This window comes from Tursiops truncatus, chromosome 5 (assembly GCF_011762595.2).
Source record: "Tursiops truncatus isolate mTurTru1 chromosome 5, mTurTru1.mat.Y, whole genome shotgun sequence".
In the NCBI taxonomy this organism is placed as follows: domain Eukaryota; kingdom Metazoa; phylum Chordata; class Mammalia; order Artiodactyla; family Delphinidae; genus Tursiops; species Tursiops truncatus.
This window is the reverse complement of record NC_047038.1, coordinates 48,219,564-48,242,300: the sequence shown is the minus strand read 5'-3', so window position 1 is coordinate 48,242,300 and position 22,737 is coordinate 48,219,564.

Genomic DNA, 22,737 nt, shown 5'->3' with positions numbered 1-22,737 from the left:
TACTTCACTCTGTATGACAGACTCTAGGTCCATCCACCTCACTACAAATAACTCAATTTCGTTTCTTTTTATGGCTGAGTAACATTCCATTGTATATATGTGCCACATCTTCTTTATCCATTCATCTGTTGATGGACACTTAGGTTGCTTCCATGTCCTGGCTATTGTAAATAGAGCTGCAATGAACATTGTGGTACATGACTCCTTCTGAATTGTGGTTTTCTCAGGGTATATGCCCAGTACTGGGATTGCTGGGTCGTATGGTAGTTCTATTTTTAGTTTTTTAAGGAACCTCCATACTGTTCTCCATAGTGGCTGTATCACTTTACATTCACACCAACAGTGCAAGAGGGTTCCTTTTTCTCCACACCCTCTCCAGCATTTAATGTTTGTAGGTTTTTTGATGATGTCCATTCTGACTGGTGAAGGTGATACCTCATTGTAGTTTTGATTAGCATTTCTCTAATGATTAGTGATGTTGAGCATCCTTTCATGTGTTTGTTGGCAAACTGTATATCTTCTTTGGAGAAATGTCTATTTAGGTCTTCTGCCCAGTTTTGCATTGGGTTGTTTGGGATTTTTTTTGATACTGAGCTGCATGAGCTGAGGGTTGTCTTTTACTCTTGTTTATGGTTTCCTTTGCTGTGCAAAAGCTTTTAAGTTTCATTAGGTCCCATTTGTTTTTTTTTTTGTTTTTATTTCCATTTCTCTAGGAGGTGGGTCAGAAAGGATCTTGCTGTGATTTATGTCATCGAGTGTCTGCCTGTGTTTTCCTCTAAGAGTTTTATAGTGTCCAGCCTTACATTTAGGTCCTTAATCCATTTTGAGGTTATTTTTGTATATGGTGATAGGGAGTGTTCTAATTTCATTCTTTTACATGTAGCTGTTCAATTTTCTGAGCACCACTTATTGAAGAGGCTGTCTTTTCTTCATTGTATATTCTACCCTCTTTTATCAAAGATAAGGTGACCATATGTGCGTGGGTTTATCTCTGGGCTTTCTATCCTGTTCCATTGATCTATATTTCTGTTTTTGTGCCAGTACCATACTGTCTTGATTACTGTAGCTTTGCAGTATAGTCTGAAGTCTGGGAACCTGATTCCTCCAGCGCTGTTTTTCTTTCTCAAGATTGCTTTGGCTATTCGGGGTCTTTTTTGCTACCATAAAAATTGTGAAATTTTTTGTACTAGTTCTGTGAAAAATGCCATTGGTAATTTGATAGGGATTGCATTGAATCTGTAGATTGCTTTGGGTAGTATAGTCATTTTCACAATGTTGATTCTTCCAATGCAACAACATGGTATATCTCTCCATCTGTTTGTATCACCTTAATTTCTTTCATTAGTGTCTTATAGTTTTCTGCATACAGGTCTTTTGTCTCCTTAGGTAGGTTTATTCCTAGGTATTTTATTCTTTTGGTTGCATAGGTAAACGGGAGTGTTTGCTTAAATTCTCTTTCAGATTTCTCATCGTATATAGCAATGCAAGAGATTTCTGTGCATTAACTTTATATCCTGCTACTTTACCAAATTCATTCATTAGCTCTAGTAGTTTATTGGTAGCGTCTTTAGGATCCTCTATGTACAGTGTCATGTCACCTGCAAACAGTGACAGCTTTACTTATTTTTTTCCGATTTGGATTCCTTTTATTTCTTTTTCTTCTAATTGCTGTGGCTAAAACTTCCAAAACTATGTTGAATAAGAGTGGTGAGAGTGGGCAGCCTTGTCTTACTCCTGATCTTAATGGAAATGGTTTCAGTTTTTCACCATTGAGAACAATGTTGGCTGTGGGTTTGTCATATATGGCCTTTATTATGTTGAGGAAAGTTCCTGTTATGCCTAATTTCTAGAGGGTTTTTATCATAAATCGGTGTTGAATTTTGTCAAAAGCTTTTTCTGCATCTATTGAGATTATCATATGGTTTTTATCCTTCAGTTTGTTAATATGGTGTATCACATTGATTGATTTGCATATATTGAAGAATCCTTGCATTCCTGGGATAAACCCCACTTAATCATGGTGTATGATCCTTTTAATGTGCTGTTGGATTCTGTTTGCTAGTATTTTGTTAAGGATATTTGCATCTATGTTCATCAGTGATGTTGGCCTGTAGTTTTTTTTTGTGTGTGTGTGGCATGTTTGTCTAGTTTTGGTATCAGGGTGATGGTGGCCTCGTAGAATGAATTTGGGAGTGTTCCTGCCTCTGCTATATTTTGGAAGAGTTTGAGAAGGGTAGATGTTAATTCTTCTCTAAATGTTTGATAGAATTCGCCTGTGAAGCCATCTGGTCCTGGGCTTTTGTTTGTTGGAAGATTTTTAATCACGGTTTCAATTTCTCTGCTTGTGCTTGGTCTGGTTATATTTTCTGTTTCTTCCTGGCTCAGTCTCGGAAGGCTGTGCTTTTCTAAGAATTTGTCCATTTCTTCCAGGTTGTCCATTTTATTGGCATAGAGTTGCTTGTAGTAATCTGTCATGATCCTTTGTATTTCTGCAGTGTCAGTTGTTACTTCTCCTTTTTCATTTCTAATTCTGTTGATATGAGTGTTTTCTCTTTTTTTGGATAAGTCTGGCTAATGGTTTATCAATTTTGTTTATCTTCTCAAAGAACCAGAATTTAGTTTCATTGATCTTTGCTATTGTTTTCTTCATTTCCTTTTCATTTATATCTGATCTAATTTTTATGATTTCTTTCCTTCTGTTAACTTTGTGTTTTTTTGGTTCTTCTTTCTCTAATTGCTTTAGGCATAAGGTTAGGTTGTTTATTTGAGATGTTTCTTGTTTCTTGAGGTAGGATTGCATTGCTATAAACTTCCCACTTAGAACTGCTTTTGCTGCATCCCATAGGTTTTGCGTTGTCGTGTTTTCATTGTCATTTGTTTCTAGGTATCTTTTGATTTCCTCTTCGATTTCTTCAGTGATCTCTTCGTTATTTAGTAATGTATTGTTTAGTCTCCATGTGTTTATTTTTTTGTAGTTTTTTTTTCCTGTAATTGATATCTAGTCTCATAGCATTGTGGTTTGAAAAGATACTTGATATGATTTCAGTTTTCTTAAATTTACCAAGGCTTGGTTTGTGACCCAAGATATGATCTGTCCTCCAGAGTGTTCCATGAGCACTTGAGAAGGAAGTCTATTCTGTTGTTTTGGGATGGACTGTCCTATGAATATCAATTAAGTCCATCTTGTTTAATGTGGCATTTAAAGCTTGTGTTTCCTTATTTATTTTCATTTTGGATGATCTGTCTATTGGTGAAAGTGGGGTGTTAAAGTCCCCTACTATTATTGTAGTACTGTCGCTTTCCACTTTTATGGCTGTAGCATTTGCCTTATGTATTGAGGTGCTCCTATGTTGGGTGCACAAATATTTACAATTATTAAATCTTCTTCTTGGATTGACGCCTTGATCATTATGCAGTGCCCTTCTTTTTCTCTTGTAATAGTCTTTATTTTAAAGTCTATTCTGTCTGATATGAGAATTGCTACTCCTGCTTTGTTTTTTTTTTTTGTGGTATGCAAAAAAAGGCCACAGCCTTTCACTGCTGTGGCCTCTCCCGTTGCGGAGCACAGACTCCGGACGCACAGGCTCAGCGGCCATGGCTCACGGGCCCAGCCGCTCCGCAGCATGTGGGATCTTCCCGGACTGGGGCACGAACCCGTGTCCCCTGCATCAGCAGGCGGACTCTCAACCACTGCGCCACCAGGGAAGCCCTCCAGCTTTCTTTTGATTTCCATTTGCCTGGAATATCTTTTTCTGTCCCTTCACTTTGAGCCTGTATGTGTCCCTAGGTCTGAAGTGTGTCTGCTGTAGACAGCATATATACAGGTGTTGTTTTTGCATCCATTCAGCCAGTCTGTATCTTCTGGTTGGAGCATTTAATTCATTGACATTTAAGGTAGTTATCGATATGTATGTTCCTGTTACCATTTTCTTAGTTTTTTTGGGTTTGGTTTTGTAGGTCTTTTCCTTCTGTTGTGTTTCCTTCCTAGGGAAGTTCCTTTAGCATTTATTGTAAAGCTGGTTTGGTGGTGCTGAATTCTCTTAACTTTTGCTTGTCTGTAAAGGTTTTAACTTCTCCATCAAATCTGAATGAGATCCTTGCTGGGTACAGTAATCTTGGTTGTAGGTTTTTCCCTTTCATCACTTTAAATATGTTCTGCCCCTCTGGCTTGCAGAGTTTCAGCTGAAGGATCAGCTGTTAACCTTATGGGGATTCTCTTGTGTGTCATTTGTTGCTTTTCCCTTGCTGCTTTTAATATTTTTTCTTTGTATTTAATTTTTGATAGTTTGATTAATATGTTTCTTGGGGTGATTCTCCTTGGATTTATCCTGTATTGGACTCTCTGAGCTCCTGGACTTGATTGACTATTTCCTTTCCCATATTAGGGACGTTTTCAACTGTAACCTCTTCAAATATTTTCTCAGTCCCTATCTTTTTCTCTTCTTCTTCTGGGACCCCATAATTCGAATGTCATTGTGTTTAGTATTGTCCCAGAGGTCTCTGAGACTGTCCTCAATTCTTTTCATTGTTTTTTCTTTATTCTGCTCTGCAGTAATTAGTTCCACTGTTTATCTTCCAGGTCACTTATCCATTCTTCTGTCTCAGTTATTATGCTATTGATTCCTTCTAGAGCATTTTTAATTTCATTTATTGTGTTGTTCATCACTGTTTGTTTGCTCTTTAGTTCTTCTTGGTCCTTGTTAAATGTTTCTTGTATTTTGTCCATTCTTTTTCCAAGATTTTGGATCATCTTTACTATCATTACTCTGAATTCTTTTTCAGGTAGACTGCCTATTTCCTCTTCATTTGTTGTGTCTGGTGGGTTTTCTCTTTGCTCCTTCATCTGCTGTGTATTTCTCTGTCTTCTGTTTTTGCCTAACTTACTGTGTTTGGGGTCTCCTTTTCCCAGGCGGCAGGTTCATAGTTCCCGTTGTTTTTGGTGTCTGCCCCCAGTAGGTAAGGTTGGTTTAGTGGGTTGTGTAGGCTTCCTGGTGGAGGGGACTGGTGCCTATGTTCTTGTGGATGAGGCTGGATCTTGTCTTTCTGGTGGGCAGGACTGCATCCAGTGGTGTGTTTTGGGGTGTCTGTGAACTTATTGTGATTTTAAGCAGCCTCTCTGCTAATGGTTGGGGCTGTGTTCCTGTCTTGCTAGTTGTTTGGCATATGGTGTCCAGCACTGGAGATTGTTGGTCAATGAGTGGAGCTGGGTCTTAGTGTTGAGAGAGAAATCTCTGGGAGAGCTCTCGCCAATTGTTATTACATGCGGCCAGGAGGTCTCTGGTTTTCTAATGTCCTGAACTCGTCTCTCCCACCTCAGCAGCTCAGGCCGGACACCTGGCCAAAGCACCAAGACCCTGTCAGCCACATGGCTCAGAAGAAAAGGGAGAAAAAAAAAAGAATAAAATAAAATAAAATAAAAGTTATTAAAATAAAAAATTTTTTAAATTATTAAATTAAAAAGTAATAAGAATAAAAGAAGAGGGCAACCAAACCAATAAACAAATACACCAATGATAACAAGCACTAAAAACTATACTAAGTAAACATAAAAATCAGAAACTAGTCAGTCACATACAGCAAACCCCAAGTCTACATTTGCTCCCAAAGTCCACCGCCTCAATTTTGGGATGATTTGTTGTCTATTCATGTATTCCACAGATTCAGGGTGCCTTAAGTTGATTGTGGAGATTTAATCCTCTGCTCCTGAGGGTACACGGAGAAGTTTCCCTTTCTCTTCTTGTTCGCACAGCTCCTGGGGTTCAGCTTTGTATTTGGCCCCACTTCGGCATGTGGTTGCCTTCTGGCATCTGTTCTTCACCAGGGCAGGATGGGGTTAAGGCAGCGGCTGATTAGGGGGCTCTCGCTCACTCAGGCCGGGGGGAGGGAGGGGTACGGAATGCTGGGCGAGCCTGCGGCAGCAGAGGCCAGCATGACGTTTCAACAGCCTGAGGTGTGCTGTGTGTTCTCCCAGGGAAGTTGTCCCTGGATCATTGGACCCTGGCCGTGGCGGGCTGCACAGGCTCCCGGGGTGGGGTGTGGGTAGTGACCTGTGCTTGCACACAGTCTTCTTGGTGGCTGCAGCAGCAGCCTTAGTGTCTCATGCCCGTCTCTGGGGTCCATGCTGTTAGCCACGGCTCACACCCATCTCTGGAGCTCTTTTAGGCGGTGCTCTGAATCCCCTCTCCTCATGCACCCTGAAACAATGGTCTCTTGCCTCTTAGGCAGGTCCAGGGTTTTTCCTGGACTCTCTCCCGGCTAGCTGTGGTGTAGTAGCCCCCTTCAGGCTGTGTTCATGCAGCCAACCCCAGTCCTCTCCCTGGGGTCTGACTTCCGAAGCCCGAGCCTCAGCTCCCAGCCCCCACCCACCCCAGCGGCTGAGCAAACAAGCCTCTCAGGCTGGTGAGTGCTGGTCGGCACTGATCCACTGTGAGGAATCTCTCTGCTTTGCCCTCTGCACCCCTGTTGCTGCACTCTCCTCCGTGGCTCCAAAGCTTCCCCCTGCCACACCCCCACCCCCTGTCTCCACCAGTGAAGGGACTTCCTAGTGTGTGGGAACTTTTCCTCCTTCACAGCTCCCTCCCACTGGTGCAGGTCCCGTCCCTCTTCTTTTGTCTCTGGTTTTTCTTTTTTCTTTTGCCCTACCCAGGTATGTGGGGAGTTTTTTGCCTTTTGGGAAGTCTGAGTTCTTCTGCCAACATTCAGTAGGTGTTCTGTAGGAGTTGTTCCACATGTAGATGTATTTTTGATGTATTTGTGGGGAGGAAGGTGATCTGCACGTCTTACTCCTCTGTCATCTTGAAGCTCCTCCGGGTTTATTATTTAAAATTCCTAAAAGAAATTATGATGGCATGTAATTTAGAAATAAAGCTGTAGATCATTAGGGAAGTTAAAGGAAAATATGTTTCTACCAAAGAAGGCAACATCAATAATTGTCATATTTGTAACAGCATGTTGGCGTTTTCCCTTATTGACATACAGTTTAAACTCACTTTTGTTGCCATCTTATTTTCTGAAACTAAGGCCCATTTCATTGTGTTTTCTGTTTTCTTTTTCTGTTTGTTTTTGGCGGTGCCACATGGCTTGTAGGATCTTAGTTCCCTGACCATGACCAGAGATTGAACCTGTCCCCCGTGCATTGGAAGTGCAGAGTCTTAACCACTGGACCCCCAGGGAAGTCCCTCATCATGATTTTCATAGCAGAGAGAATATGGGGTGGTGGTTTTTTTTTTTTTAATTAATTAATTCGTTTTTGGCTGCCTTGGGTCCTTGTTGCTGTGCATGAGCTTTCTCTAGTTGTGGCGAGAGGGGGCTGATCTTCGTTGTGGTGCATGGGCTTCTCATTGCGGTGGCTTCTCTTGTTGTGGAGCTTGGGCTCTAGGTGCACGGGCTTCGGTAGTTGTGGCTCACAGGCTCTAGAGCTCACACTCAGTAGTTGTGGCACACGGGCTTAGTTGCTCTGCGGCATGTGGGATCTTCCCAGACCTGGGCTTAAACCTGTGTCACCTACACTGGCAGGTGGATTCTTCACCAGTGTGCCACCAGGAAGTCCCAGTGGTGTGTTTTTTAAAAACATATTCAATAGTATAATTGAAGATCGTATTAAGGAATCACTACTACTATTTTGTAATGTGAAGTCATATTTTAAAAAAAGGAATAATACACATTTTTTATCTTTATGAAAAGAGGGTAAAGGGTAAACACTTGTAAACTCAAAAGTAACTATGCAGGCAGCTACATGTGTCTTTTTAATGGATCTTCGTTCAGAGGCATTAACCGTAGCAAGAAACTTCCCTCATCATCCTCAGCCAAAGAACATATCTAAGCACGTGTCACTTTCAAACTTCAAGTGATTTATTTAAAAACATACTGGGGGCTTCCCTGGTGGCGCAGTGGTTGAGAGTCCGCCTGCCGATGCAGGGGACACGGGTTTGTGCCCCGGTCCGGGAAGATCCCACATGCAGTGGAGCGGCTGGGCCCGTGAGCCATGGCCGCTGAGCCTGCACGTCCGGAGCCTGTGCTCTGCAGTGGAAGAAGCCACAACAGTGAGAGGCCCGTGTAACACACACACACAAAAAAAAAAAAAAAAAAATACTGGGACACTGTTATGGGATGATTTTTGTCCCCCCAAAAGATATGTTCAAGTTCTGACCGCCAGTACCTCAGAATGTGATCTTATTGGAACATAGGGTCATTAATGACTTAGGTTAAATAATTAATTAGTTGTAACTAAAGTATTAAGATGAGCTCATACTGAGGTAGGGTGGGCCTTAATCCAGTATGACTGCTGTCCTTATAAGAAGAGAAGAGACACAGAGAGAGACACACAGGGAGAATATCGTGTGATGACGGAGACAGAGCCCGAAGGGCTGAAAGCCAAGGAACACCAAGGACTGTTAGAAAAACATCAGAATCTAGAGAGAAGATTCTCCTCTACAGGTATCATGGGGAGCATGGCCCTGCTGACACCTTGATCTCAGACTTCTAGCTTCCAGAACTATGAGACAATAAATGTCTGTTCTTTTAAGGCACCCATTTTGATGTAATTTGTTAGGGCAGCCCTATCAAACTGATATAGGCACGAACAATGCATTCAGGAACAGCTGTGGATATTTCAGATACATCAGTAAACAATGCAAACAGTACAAACTAAGATTTCTGCACTGGTGGGGTTTATATTCTCAAGCAGGAAGAAAAACAAGTAAATTGGACAGTATGTTTGATGGTAATGAATATCGGTATTGCAAAGTAGAGGTGGATGGAAGGGGAAGGATAGAAGGTTACAATGAAAAGTGTGGCCAGATATAAAGGTAACATTTGTGCAAAATGTGAAGATGGTGAAAGTGTAAAAATATTTGGGGAAAAAACATTCCCAGGAGCAGGAAGCCCGAGTTCAAAGCCTCAAGGCTGAAACATACCCAGTCTGTTGGAGGAACAGCCAGAAGTCATGATGGCCTGAGTGAGCAAGTGGGAGAGTAAAGGAGCTGAGGTTAGGGCAGTAACTGGGGAACCAGTCTTCAGAGACTCGCATGGATTTACGTTAAATGAAAAGGGGAGCCACTGAAGGTTAAAGCAGGGTCATGATGTGACCTGACCTACTTTTTAAAAGAATCACACTTGTGTCTGTGTTCACAATTAACTGGAAAGGGCAAGAATAGGAGCCAGAGGACCAATTCCTGGGTTATTTCAACAATCCAGACAAGAGATTACACTTAGACCAAGGTGGTGACAGGGAGGGGTAAACAGTGGTTGGATTATAGGGAGCCAAGAAGATGTCCTGGCGTATTGGATATGGAGTGTGAACAGAAGAAGGGGGTTAAAGATGACTCCTGGAGTTCTATCCTCCAGAAGAAAGGAATTGATATCATCTAAAATGTGCAGGCAGATTGAGGGATAGATCCCTTTTAGAGATGTACTTCATCTGCTTCATTTTCTAATTCTTATTCCTCAATTTGTGTTCCCTTCTTTTGTTTGTTTGTTTAAAACATAGTCTGTTTCAGTGTTTAGTATCTAGATTTGTTACTTTAGTATCTAGATTTGTTACTTTCATATGGTGGCTGTTTCTTTTTAACTAAGACTTTATGTTTTAGAACAATTTTAGTTTCAGAGCAAAATTGAGGGGAAGGTACAGAGAATTTCTATATGTCCCCTACCTCCATACAAGCATAGCCTCTCCCATTATCAGCATCCCCCACCAGAGTGGGGCATTTGCTGTAATTGATGAATCTACATTGACACATCATAATCAGCCAAAGTCCATAGTTTACATTATGGTTTACTCTTGGTGTTGTATCACATTCTATGGGTTTAGACAAATGTGTAATGCCATAAATCCATCCTTACAGTACCATACAGAATAGCTTTACTGCCCTAAAAATCCTCTGTACTCCACTTATTCATCCCTCCCCCTCCCCCAACCCTGGAAACCACTGATCTTTTTACTGTTTTTGTAGTTTTGCATTTTCCAGAATGTCATATTGTTGGAATCATACAGTATGTAACCTCTTGAAAAAGAAGCTTTGGAAAAACTGTGGCTTTTTTCACTTAGTAATATGCATTTAAGGTTCCTCCATGTCTTTTCATGATTTGATAGCTCATTTCTTTATAGCACTGAATAATATTCCATTGTCTGGATGTACCACAGTTTACTTATCCATTCACCTATTGAAGGACATCATGGTTGCTTCCAAGTTTTGGCAATTATGAATAAAGCTACTATAAGCACCTGTGTTCAAGTTTTTGTGTGGACTTAATGTTTTCAGCTCATTTGAGTAAATACCAAGAAGAAACATTGCTAGATCTATGGCAAGAGAAAGTATGTTAAGAAATATTTTTCTTATTTTGTAAGAAATCACCAAACTGTCTTCCAAAGTGGCTGTGATATTTTACATTCCCACTAGCAGTAAATTAAAGTTTCTGTTATTCTACATCCTTACCAGGTGTTGGTGTTATCAGTGTTCCAGAGTTTGGCTATTTTAATTTGTATGTGTGGTATCTCATTGTTTTAACTTACATTCCCCTGATGACATGTGATAAGTAGCATAATTTCACATTCTTTTTTGCCATCTATATATCTTCTTTGTTGAGATGTGTGTTAAGGTCTTTGGCCCATTTTTTAATCAGGTTGCTTTCTTGTTGTTGAGTTTTGAGCTTTTGTATGTTTTGAATTCAGATATTCTTTATCAGATGTGTCTTTTGAAAATTTCCTTTCAGTCTGTGCTTTGTCTTTTCACTCTCTAACATTGTCTTTCAAAGGGCATAAGTTTTTTATTTTAATGAATTCCAGCTTATCAATTATTTCTTTCATGGATCTTACCTTCAGTATTGTATCTAAAAAATCAGCACCATACTAAATCTCATTTAGGTTTTGCCCTATGTTGTTATCTCTAAGAGTTTTATAGATTGCCATTTTACATTTAGGGTTTTTTATCCATTTTGAGTTAATTTTTGTGAATGTGTCTAGATACTTTTTTTTTTTTTTTGCACGCAGTGATCTAGTTGTTCCAGAACCATTTGTTGAAAAGACTATTGCTCCATTGTATTGACTTTGTTCTTTTGTCAAAGATCAATTGGCTATATTTATGTGGGTCTATTTCTGAGCTCCCTATTCTGTTCCAATGATCTATTTCTTTATTATTTTGCTTATACCACACTGTCTTGATTATTGTACCTTTATAGTAAGTCTCCTCCGACTTTGTTCTTCTCCTTCAATACCATGTTGGCTGTTCTGGGTCTTTTGCCTCTCCATATAAACTTTAGAATCAGTTTGTTGATATACAGAAAATAATTTGCCAGGATTTTGATTGTGGTTGCATTGAATCTATAGATTAAACAGGGAAGAACTGAAATCTTGATAATATTGATTCTTCCTATCTACAAACATGGAATAACTCTTCATTTAATTAGGTCTTCTTTGATTTTACTCATCAGAGTTTTGTAGTTTTCTTCGTATAGATCTTGTACATATTTCATTGAATTTATACCTAAGTATTTCATTTTGTGGGATACTGAATGTAAATGGTATTATGCTTTTAATTTCAAATTCTACTTGTTCGTTGGTGGCATATAGAAAAGTGATTGACTTTTATATACTAATTTTGTACCCATCAACCTTGCTATAATTGTTTATTAGTTCCAGTAATTTTTTGTTTGTTTGTTTTCAATTTGTTAGGATTTTCTATATATGATTGTGGCAACTGCCAACAAAGACAGTTTTATTTCATGTACAGTCTGTATACCTTTTATTTCCTTTTATCGTCTTATTGCATTAGCTACAGTTTTCAGTATGATGTTGAAAAGTAGTGGTGAGAGGAGATATCCTTTCCTTGTACATGATCTTAGATGGAAAACTTCAAGTTTCTCACCATGGAGTATTATGTAAGCTAAAGGTTTTTGCAGATAGTCTTTACCAGTTTGAGAAAGTTTCTCTCTATACCTAGTTTACTGAGAGTATTGTATTGGGTATTGGATTTTGTCATATGCTTTTTCTGCATCTGTTGATATGATCCTGTGATTTTTTGGGGGTGGGGTGTTGATGTGATGGATTACATTAATTGATGTTCAAGTGTTGAACCACCCTTGCATACCTCCTGTAAATCCCACTTGGTGTATATTTCTTTTTATAAATTTTTGATTTGATTTGCTAATATTTTGTTGAGGATTTTGCATCCATGTCTATGAGAGAGATTCATCTATAGTTTCCTTTTCTTGTAATACTTTTGTCTGGTTTTGGTGTTAGGGTAACGCTGGCCTCATAGAATGAGTTAGGAGTATCCTTCTGTTTCTAAAATGTCTATCTTTAATGTTATTCTTTTGCTTTAATTTACTCCAATCATTAATCTTTTTTTTCTCTTTTCCTTTTACTTCCTTTTCCTTTTCTGTAACTTTAATTTTCATTATTTTTCCTCCCTCCATCCCTTCCTCCTTCCTTTTTTTTCATACTTTAACCAGGGAAGTCCATCCCATGGAGGTGGTCACACTCAGAAAAAGAAAACCTAATCCTCTATTTCCATGAACAGTACAGGTGTGCTCCACCTCAGAGGGATGTAGGTTGGCTTCACAGTCTGCCAGATATATATTAAAATCAATGGTTATGTTCCTTTAAGACCAGTTGGCACCATGAAATTTGCTTCTCAATGATTTAGACTCCTTTTCCAGAATATGACCATGGGTGATTGATTCTAACATACTAGCTTTTTTGATGGGCTTTAATATTGTATATCTGTATGCATGATGGATTTAGATAGTTAAGTGTTTTCCCCGAATACCTCTCTAGCCGCAGGGTAAAAACAGTCACTAATAAAGGTGGGAGTACGTCCCTTTTCTGTCAACTATAAGAGTTGCTTTTAAGCTGTGAACTTGGTTGACCAGAATATGTTTTGCTGGCATGGTTTTATACCCTGGCAGATTGTATATTATATGCCTTAACAGTTGCATCCCTCATGTCAAGGAGAGTGCTGTCTGCATGAATACAAAGTCACACTCTAATAATCTTTTTAGTTTGTATTTATTCTATTCAGCTCAAGGCTGAATTAATTTTCTATGAACAGCAGGAGAAATGAAAGTGTCAATGGCGTCCTATCTGGATCCACTGACAAATGGATGAGTTGCTTCCCCATAGAACATTCTTCCAGAGGCAAATGTACATACATCCCTGGAACATTCCTCACCATATACCTTATGAAAATACCCAGGCCATATTTAATGGTAGTACTTGGGTAACATTGAGGGATTCCAGTAGATTATTTCAGATTTAGAGTATATTAGTATATTAGTTAACTAATTACTACCTAATAAATTACCTCAAAATTTAGCAACATAAGGATTTGTTATCTCATAGCTTTTGTGGGTGAGGAATCCAGGAGCTTCACTGTTTTCTGGCCTGGAATTTCTCAAGTTACCATCACTTCAAGGCTTCACAGGGTCTGGAGCTTCCTCTATCAAGGTAGCTCATTCATATGGTAAGTGAGTGGTGCTGGCTTTTGGCAGGAGGCCTCAGTTTCTCTCTGTGGAGCTCTCCACAGGGCTGCTGGAATGCCCTCCTGCATGGTTACTGGCTTCACCCACAGAGGATGATCCAAGAGGAAAAGCAAAGCTGAAGCTGCAATGTCTTATGTAACCTTGCCTCTGATGCCACACACTCATTTCTGCAATATACTGTTGGTTAGCCTGCATCAGTCCTACTCAAGGTGGCAGAGGCCTATCCAAGGGCATGAGTATAGGGAAGTTGACTCACTGGGGGCCCTGACTGCAGCTGTCTACCTGTATGGATATAGGATATACTTGATTGAGGAAGGAATCTTAATTAGCTCTCATTTTACAGCCTGGTAGAGTATTCCCTGAGCTGGCAGGCACTCAAAATTAAACTGATGCAAACAGGATCTGGGAACACTAAAATGAGCAGTTTTTTTCCCCTAAAGATCTTTGAACACATGACTTATGTGTTCTTTGCTTGCCATTTTTAAAAACTAAGAACTCCTAATAGTATATTACATCTACTAGGAGACCTTCATGATATCACCAAGGCAAGATACACTCCCTGTGTTTTTTATAATACCCTTTACACAGTGCTTATTATGATTTGCACTTATCGTTTATCATGATTTGTATTGTGATTGCTCTTCCCTCTATCAAGCCACCGTGCTTGAAGCCACTGACTTTGATAAAAGGTGACAGTATTATTGAATACTTTGCTGAGTTAATCAGCTTTGATGTTGTATGTCCCTTTCTGCCCCATCTATACAAGGAATAATTGATATGTCAAACATAATACTCAGCTTTTCATTAAAAAGCCGTAGCGTATTAGATGTCAATCTAGAATGTGCTGATATGGCTTAATTGTTTCCATCAGATACTTTCTATCTCTTTAGTTAAATTAAGTGTCCACCACAGACAACCCAAAAAGTCAGCCTCCAGCTTTGAAATTTTATGATTCAGTGACTCAAGGGTTCAGCCCAAATCAATGCATTATCAATAAGCTAGTTTTCTGGACAAAAACAATTTGTTTTGCTTTCACTTTTATGGAATACAACCCAGTTCCATTCATTTAGTGCACATAATATTTCAGCCAAGCTCAATAGTGACAACCAATTTCAGCCTAAAACAAAACAAAACAGAGAAAATGGCTGGTTTAAAAAAATCAATCTTCTTTCTCTCACAAAATAAATAGAAGGAGAGTGGAATGTTTACTTCGAGTTGACAGGCCTGTGTCATACATTTTGAGGAGTTCTTTTTAAAAAAGCAATAATGTCACTACTGTACTGCATGAGTGGCTGTTGTAAAGGCTATCTAATGATTAAGGAAAGGTTAAAGCATTGAAAAAATGCAAAACATGCAGTTTCTCTAAGTTTATTTTACTAAGAAAGCAAACAGTGATCCTGGTCTTTATCTTACATGTAATGCTTAGAGGCATTAGATTCTTCTGTTCCTGTTTTCCCCATCTCCCTAACAATATGCCTAGGCATGAAGTGGTCCAACAAAAGCCAAGTGACATTGAAGAGTGTTATTTCCCAAGAAATATATGTGGTACACCTATATGCCTTTTCTTGGGATTGCAGAATGAAGAGTTAGAGCACTTCTTGATATGGGGGGAAAAAAAGGTTTAAACCAGGTAAAGTTATAGAGAGATGTAGATATTAGGGGATCCATATTTATCTTTATCACTAATGTTAATAGGCCACAACAGTACCCTGGTAATTCCTTGATTGCTCATTTACATAAATGACTTCATATTCCTATTGGTATTTTATGTATTCCAATCCCCAATGTGATGATTTTCCCCTCTGTGTCATAGATTGGATTGTGTTCTCCCTCCAAAATTCATATGTTGAAGTTCTAACCCTCAGTACTGTAGAATGGAGCCATATTTGAAGGTAGGATCCTACTTTTTTTAAGATTTATTTTTAAAATTTATTTATTTATATTTTATTTATCTTTGGCTGCATCGGGTCTTTGTCGCAGCACACGGGATCCTTGCTGAGGCATGGGGGATCTTTTGTTGTGGCGTGTGGGCTCTTCATTGTGGTGCGCAGGCTTCTCCCTAGTTGTGGCATGTGGGTTTTCTCTTCTCTAGTTGTGCAGGCTCCAGGGTGCGTGGGCTCTGTATTTGTGGCATGCGGGCTCCAGTTGAGGCACATGAGGTCAGTAGTTGTGGCACATGGGCTTAGTTGCCCTGTGGCATGTGGGATCTTAGTTCTCTGAGCAGGGATCGAACTTGCATCCCCTGGATCACAAGACAGATTCTTTACCACTGGACCACCAGGGAGGTCCCTGAAGATAGGATCTTTATAAAGGTCATTCAGTTAAAAAAGGTCATTAGGTTAGGCCCCAATCCAGTATCACTGGTATCCTTATAAGAAGAGGAAATTTGGACAGAGACATATGTAGAGGGAAGATGTGAAGACCCAGGGAGAAGATGGCCATCTGTAAGCCAGGGAGAGAGAGGTCTGGAACATGAGCTTCCCTCATAGTCCTCAGAAAGAACAAACCCTACTGATACCTTGATCTTGAACTTCTAGCCTCCAGAACTGTGGGAAAATAAATTTCTGTTGGTTAAGCCACTCAGTTTTTGGCTTTGTAATGGCAGTTGTGGTACTTTGTTATGGCAGCCCTAACGAACTAATACACTGTGCTTTTAAATCTCTGCACTATCTGAGACAAAACCTCCAGTGTATTTAATACATTCTTCAAATTTATCTCCCTCCTTATGCAAAGATCCTTTACCAATCTTTGTCTCACACACTTTTTACCATCCTTGTATTTGCAGTGTTAAGATTGGGAAATCCGTTGGCCAAAAACTTGCAAATGGTTCTAAGAGTTTGACCCATCATAACTTGTAACAGAAAAGTAGTTTGTAGTCCAAATCGTTTTATAATCTAAAGGAAATCCATAGTATAGCAATGGTGGTATCTACTCAGTATATTTTATCTTCAGGGTGTAACAGTTTCTGCCTGGTTCCTGCATGTCACACACTCTGCATGCCAATATTCTTGGCATGACATGAGGAATCATAGGCATGGAATAATCCTTCAGGTCAGATAGTTTTGATTTCAAAGCCCTCCTCCAACAGCACCAAGATATTTATCTAACTCCTTTGAATTTCAACTTATTCATATATAAAGTGAGCATTATAAAACCTACCTTACGGAGATTTTTCAGGTATTAAGTGTGATGAACACAAGAGTACTTAGATTACTGCAGTTTGGGCACATAGTAGGGTGCTCACTACATGTCTTGTTCTTATGTCAGTGTGTAGGCCAGTAAAACTCACAGATTGTTTTTCTGTAATTACTGTCCCTAACTGGTCAATGTCCATATTTTGATTAGATAATGTTGTCCTGTCCCTATTTTACCCTAAGGATATCTTCTTAAGATATATTATCTTCCTTTTGATTATATATTGCTCTAGTTTTTCAAGATCATTTTCAAATCTAGTCCTGTTTTATTTACTGTTAACAAATTCTCTTGTCTTCAGGGAACTCTGGATCAATGAGTATGTCCTTTAGTCATTATTCTAATCTTTGATTCAAATAGATATACAGGCAATCTTTATTTTGTAGAGAACCATGTTAACTGAAACTCATGCAAAATTAGGTATTGGTAAAAATGAATGTAGTTCAGTTAATACAGTGATGGTGTTGTGCAAAGGGAGGGCTATCTGTAACTCTATGAGAAAAATCAAAGAGATACACCTCAATTTGTTTCACCCTATTGAGGTCAACCAATTGATAATATTGGTGTGCCTGATTTAAACATAAACACCCCCGTACATTTTTAAGTATGTTTTTGTTCAGAATGTATCTTTCTCAACATTCATAGACATGTATTTCGCTTTTATTTGATGATTTCTCCTACCCGCTCCCCTTCATCCTGCTGAACTTCCTACATATCTCAAAGCTAAAATTAAATGTAATCTTGAGGAAGATTTTTCTTTAATTCACCCAGGAAAGCCAGTTTATCTCTCATCTGTTCTGCCAGTACTTTGTCTGGGAGACAAATCTATTTTATACATATTAAGTATCTCTTAATATGTATAAAATAGATGGCCTTTGGCTAGGTCAGTGATGAGGCTGGGCTTTGGTTGTCAGAAAGCACCATCCACCCAGAGTCTGTGTGCTTTGGACTTTAATTGCTACATTCTTGGAGTATATCTTAGCTGTCACAGACTGTTTAGGGATGCTGAAAGAGATGCTCAGCCATATGCCTTGATGTTCATTGAGAACCAGGGACTCTGTGGGAAAGAATTAGAACCAAGGAGATGAGATATATGCAGACCTAATAGACTGAGTGGGAGAGTGGGGGCAATGCTTGACTGAATAATGACCCCCAAAGGTATCTATTCTTTAATCTCTAGGTCCTGTGAATATGTTATATTACATGTCCAAAGGACTTTGCAAATGTGAGTAAGGTTATGGAATATGATATGGAAAGATTATTCTGAATTATACTAGCAGGACCAGTATAATCACATAACTCCTTAAAAGTGGAAGAAAAAGGCAGGGAGTCATCATAGAGCTGTGTTATGAGAAGGACTCAACTTGCCACTTCTGCCCTTGAAGTGGAAGAAGGAGCCATAAGCCAAGGAATAGAGGCAGTTTCTAGACTCTGAGAATGGCCCTCAGCTGACAGCCAGCAAGAAAACAGGGACCTCAGTCCTACAACCACAAGGAACTGAACTCAGCCAACAGCCTCAATGAGCAAGGAAAAGGATTTTCCTCTAGAGCCTCTAGAAAGTAATGCAGGTTTGCTGAGACCTTGATTTTAGCCTTGTGAAATTGTAAATAGAGACTCAGATGAGCTCTCTAGACTTCTGACCTATGGAAAATATGAGCCAATAAATTAGTGTTTCTTTAAGCTGCTAAGAGTGTGGTAATCTGTAGTGGAAGCAATAAAAAACTAATATAGGAACAGCGGGAGAAGTCCATAATGAAGACCACCATGGAAAAAAACATCACGGGGCCCTTAAGAGAAAAGTACCCTGGCAGAGTATAAAAGTCTGGCAGAGTGGGCTAGATGAAGTATCCAAGCCTGCGTTAGACCTGGAAGTGGTTTTAGTCACCTTGCATAGCTATGTAAAGCCTCTCTGCTCCCCAGATCTTGGAAGCCTGATTATCATGTGAAGAGGATGACTGTGGGACAGTGGAAATCATTGTTACCAGGGAGCCCATCAGCTTTGCTGTGGGAATATTCTGAAAATCCGGGGCAAGCAAAGGTTTTCCTATGGCCTAGAGGACAGGTAAGCAGATGCATGGTCGGGAGACCAGCAGTTCTATGCACAGCTCCTTGAGCAGCACCCTGTGGGCAGCTGGATGCCAACCTTCAATGGAGAAGAAGGACTAAGAAAAAGAGCTGAGCTGCACAAGGCACTCTGCTTGTATGTGTGAAGGCCTGTGTACAGGAATTCCCAGAGTGAATGGATGACTCAGGAGATCCTGAGAACAAATCAGGTCTTTGTTAATTATGTCCATGGGCACTTAGAGTGTTGACAAGCAAGAGAGCACTGCAAATGTCTGTTTTCTACACCTGTGATCAAATCCCCCTTTCTAGGTCTGAAAACTTTAGACATTCACTATACATAATGATTCTGCCCTTTTCTTTGGAGAAGTGAGTGGACATCAGTGTTGTTAACTTTAATTGAACGCTTATTTTGTAATGGTCTAAGTATATTTAATAAATTAACTCATTTTATCCTTCTAAGAGCCCTAAGATAGACACTATTAGCTGCATTTTATAAATGAGGAAAATGAAGCATGGAGAGGCTGTCCATTAACCCACAGTTGCCCAGCTAGTATGTGGTGGCACTGGGATTGAACTAGACAAGATGACTTGCAGTCATCATGTTTCTCACACCTGCTGTGGTAGATAGAATAAAGACACCCTAAAATGTCCACATCCTAGTCCCTGGAACCTATGAATGTGTTATGTTACTGGACAAAAAAGAATTTAGGTTTTTAATCAGCTGACCTTAAAATAGGGAGATTTTCCTGGAATATCTATGTAGCCCCCATGTAATCAGGAGAGTCCTAAAATGCGAAAGAGGGAGACAGAGGAGAAGGCTGGAGTAATGTGAGGTGGGAAGATCTCACCCCACCATTTCTGGCTTTAAAGATGGAGACAGAGGTCAAGCCAAAGAATACAGCCAGCCACTAAAAGCAAGAAAATCAAAGAAAGGGATTCTCCCGTAGAGCCTCCAGCAAAGAATGCAGCCCTGTTGACACCTTTATTTCAGTCCAGTGAAACCCTAATTAGACTTCTGACCTATAGCATCGTAAGATAACAAACTTGTGTTGGTTGAAGCCACTGAGTTTGGGTAATTTGGTACGGCAGTAATAGAAAACTAATACATCTGCTAACTACTGTTCTCAAGTCATGTGTTTCTCAAAAAGAAGACTCCCTTAATCACAGCCAATCCTCAAGGCTGTGTTAAAGTGTCGTGCTGCCGTTCATATGGAGACACGAGGGTAATGTTCTACTGTACTCCCCCCAAAAATACTGTGATTTAGAAATTATGAAGTTCCTACATCTAGGGATATCCTTTCTCTGAGTTCCCACATCTGGATGACCATGGCCCCAATCCCCCTTCCAAATAATACTTTCTTTGGCTATTCATGCATGATTTGAACTTGTCCAAAGTGCTGGTTTTAATGTTGAAGGCATGTCTCATTCTTTCTACATATTTTCCTGTCCAAAGAGGAGGTAATGGAAAGAAGGAAACATTGGACAGCATTTCTAGGATATCAGAGGGGTAACTTCCTCTGGCTGGGAGAAGCCTCACTCCACTTCCACCCACTCATAGCCAGTGTCTTCCCAACCTTGTGATTTAGTGGTGATGGAAGCATGGGCTACATAGCTATCTTTGTTTACATACAAAAACTAACTTGTTACATTTTTGGTGGGGAAGTGGGTATCTTTGTTTTCATGTGAAAATGAATTTGTACTGATTTTTAAAGTCAGTAAAATAAGCATTTTAAAAGGGACTGTTAAAAATAGAATGTTTTCAGACTGGGTGTACTGATCATACCATGAAGCTTTGGGCCGTGGCCCAGGGCAGTGCAGGCCGCAGGACTGAATCATGTGAAGATCCTCAATAAGGACTCTGTTCTAAAATTCACTTGCCTCATTTATTGCCTTTTGCTCATTTACTTTGGGAAAGAGCCTGTAGCGCCCAAGGAAAAGTTTACTGAGCCTCTGAGCTATATTGTGAGCCTTTGCCAGTATGCCATTTTAAACACAGCATAGACCAACAGAGTAAATGAGGGCCCAAGGAATCTGTTATTTCTGAAGACGGATCTACAGCAAACCAGATGGCATTGTCCCCTGGAGGGGTTGGTGTTCATGTTTATGACATGACCCATCTCTTGGTCTCTTAAGCTTCTGAGCCCTAGGCAGACAGTGTTTCCTCATTTCAATCAGAACTACATTTGCCTTCCAGGGATCAGCCCACCTAAAAGCCCACCAAGGAAGGCTTAATATTCTGTCCCCAGAAACATTCTTGTGTCCTTTCAAATTTAGAGAATGCTAAAGGCACAACACTTAGACTAAGCTAACTGGATTACGATGTCCATTTGCACTGGGGATGTTCTGACACAATTGGAGATCTAGAGTCAAGTAACTGGACCACTTTGAGGCTTGAAAGCTGTTTCCACTCAGCCCCTTTACTTTTCTGAGTTTATCTTCCAATCTCTTTGTCCCACGGTGACTTTCAAAAAATTGCATGAGTTTGTCTAAATTTAGTGCGGCAAAAGGGGTATCAAAATGCATCTTAATTTCTTGAGACAAAATAGCATCCAATTTCTATTTTTCAAAGTTATTTCATGTGAAAGTTGGGTTTACTTTAACTAGAGCCAGTATATGAAAATCTGTATTGAAATAAAAGATAAAAGAGGGCCATTATTCACCTTTAAAAAAGAAGTTCAATAGCAAATAGACCGTCAGTTTAATTTGATTTGCTAAATTCCATTTATACCTGATATTTGAAGAGAAATAGTTTTGTGATAAACAAGATAGAGGGGGGTATTACCATTTACTGCTAGATTGCGAAGTTTAAGGATTTTACTCTGAAATCACAAAACTATTGAGTAAAAATTCTGGTTCCCAAAATGTTGTGTAAACTGGAGCAGGTTACTTGAACTCCTTTTTCTCTAGTTTCTTTATTTATAAATAGAGGGAGTAAGAACAACTATCTTATAGGATTATCTATCTATCTATCTGTCTATATACACACAGCACTTGGTACACTGTCTAGCATAGAATAAGGGCAGTAAGTAATGGCTATCATCAATGTAGTTATCACTTAAAATAACAAAGAGTAGTTATGCACTTGATACTCTTTTCTTGGCAGGTTATTTGACTTGAGTTGAAGAAAGACTCCACTTCTGTAGTGTAACAATAGATAGTATTTCATTAACCTCAATTATGTGCAGTCATAGAAGATATATAATTTATAATATATAATATATATATAATATATAACTGCCAAAAGTAATATATTTTACTTTATTTTTACGTAACTGACTTAGTCAAACTTTTCTGTGCACCAAATAATTGTTGTGAAGCCAAAAAGTAAACATTAATAATCAGTGAACCAAAAAATGCTCTTTGGTCTCCCATTACTGCACATAAGTCTACTAAAGTTAAAATCTCATATCTATGTAAATTACTTAATTTCACATTTTAAGTTATAATACATGACTATCACTTCAACAGAACACATTCTTTTCAGCATTTCATGGACATAAATTGCCTAAATGTGCAAATTCTTAGACATGAGGACTCAGTTGGGATAATTTAAAATACTATAATCTTGATTTTGTTAAATCCTTTTACTGTTGATTTTATGTGTTCTTTTAGATTGAGAGATGCATTCCTAATCAGAGACACTATTACCATTTCTGTTATCTGGGGTTATTTTCAATCACTGCTACTTAATTCTAAATCTCCTAGGGTTGGACAATGAGTGGCCACTCAGGCAATTGCCTTCCCCATAAATTACAGCTGGATCCAGTGATTTAAGCTCAGCTGGCAGGGTACTGGAGCTGCAGATGTCGTGGGCTTCAAAATTTTAAAAAAGGGAGTTAACCTCTTTGTTCACATAATGTAATTCCCCATTTGTTCTCAGTCTCCAAAGAGGTAAATTGATTGACTGAATTTGGATTTTCTTCTTTCTTGAGGTCTTGCATTTTTCTTTCTTTCTTCCTTTCTCCCTTCTTTTTCTACCACACATTCTTATAGATATTCAAAATA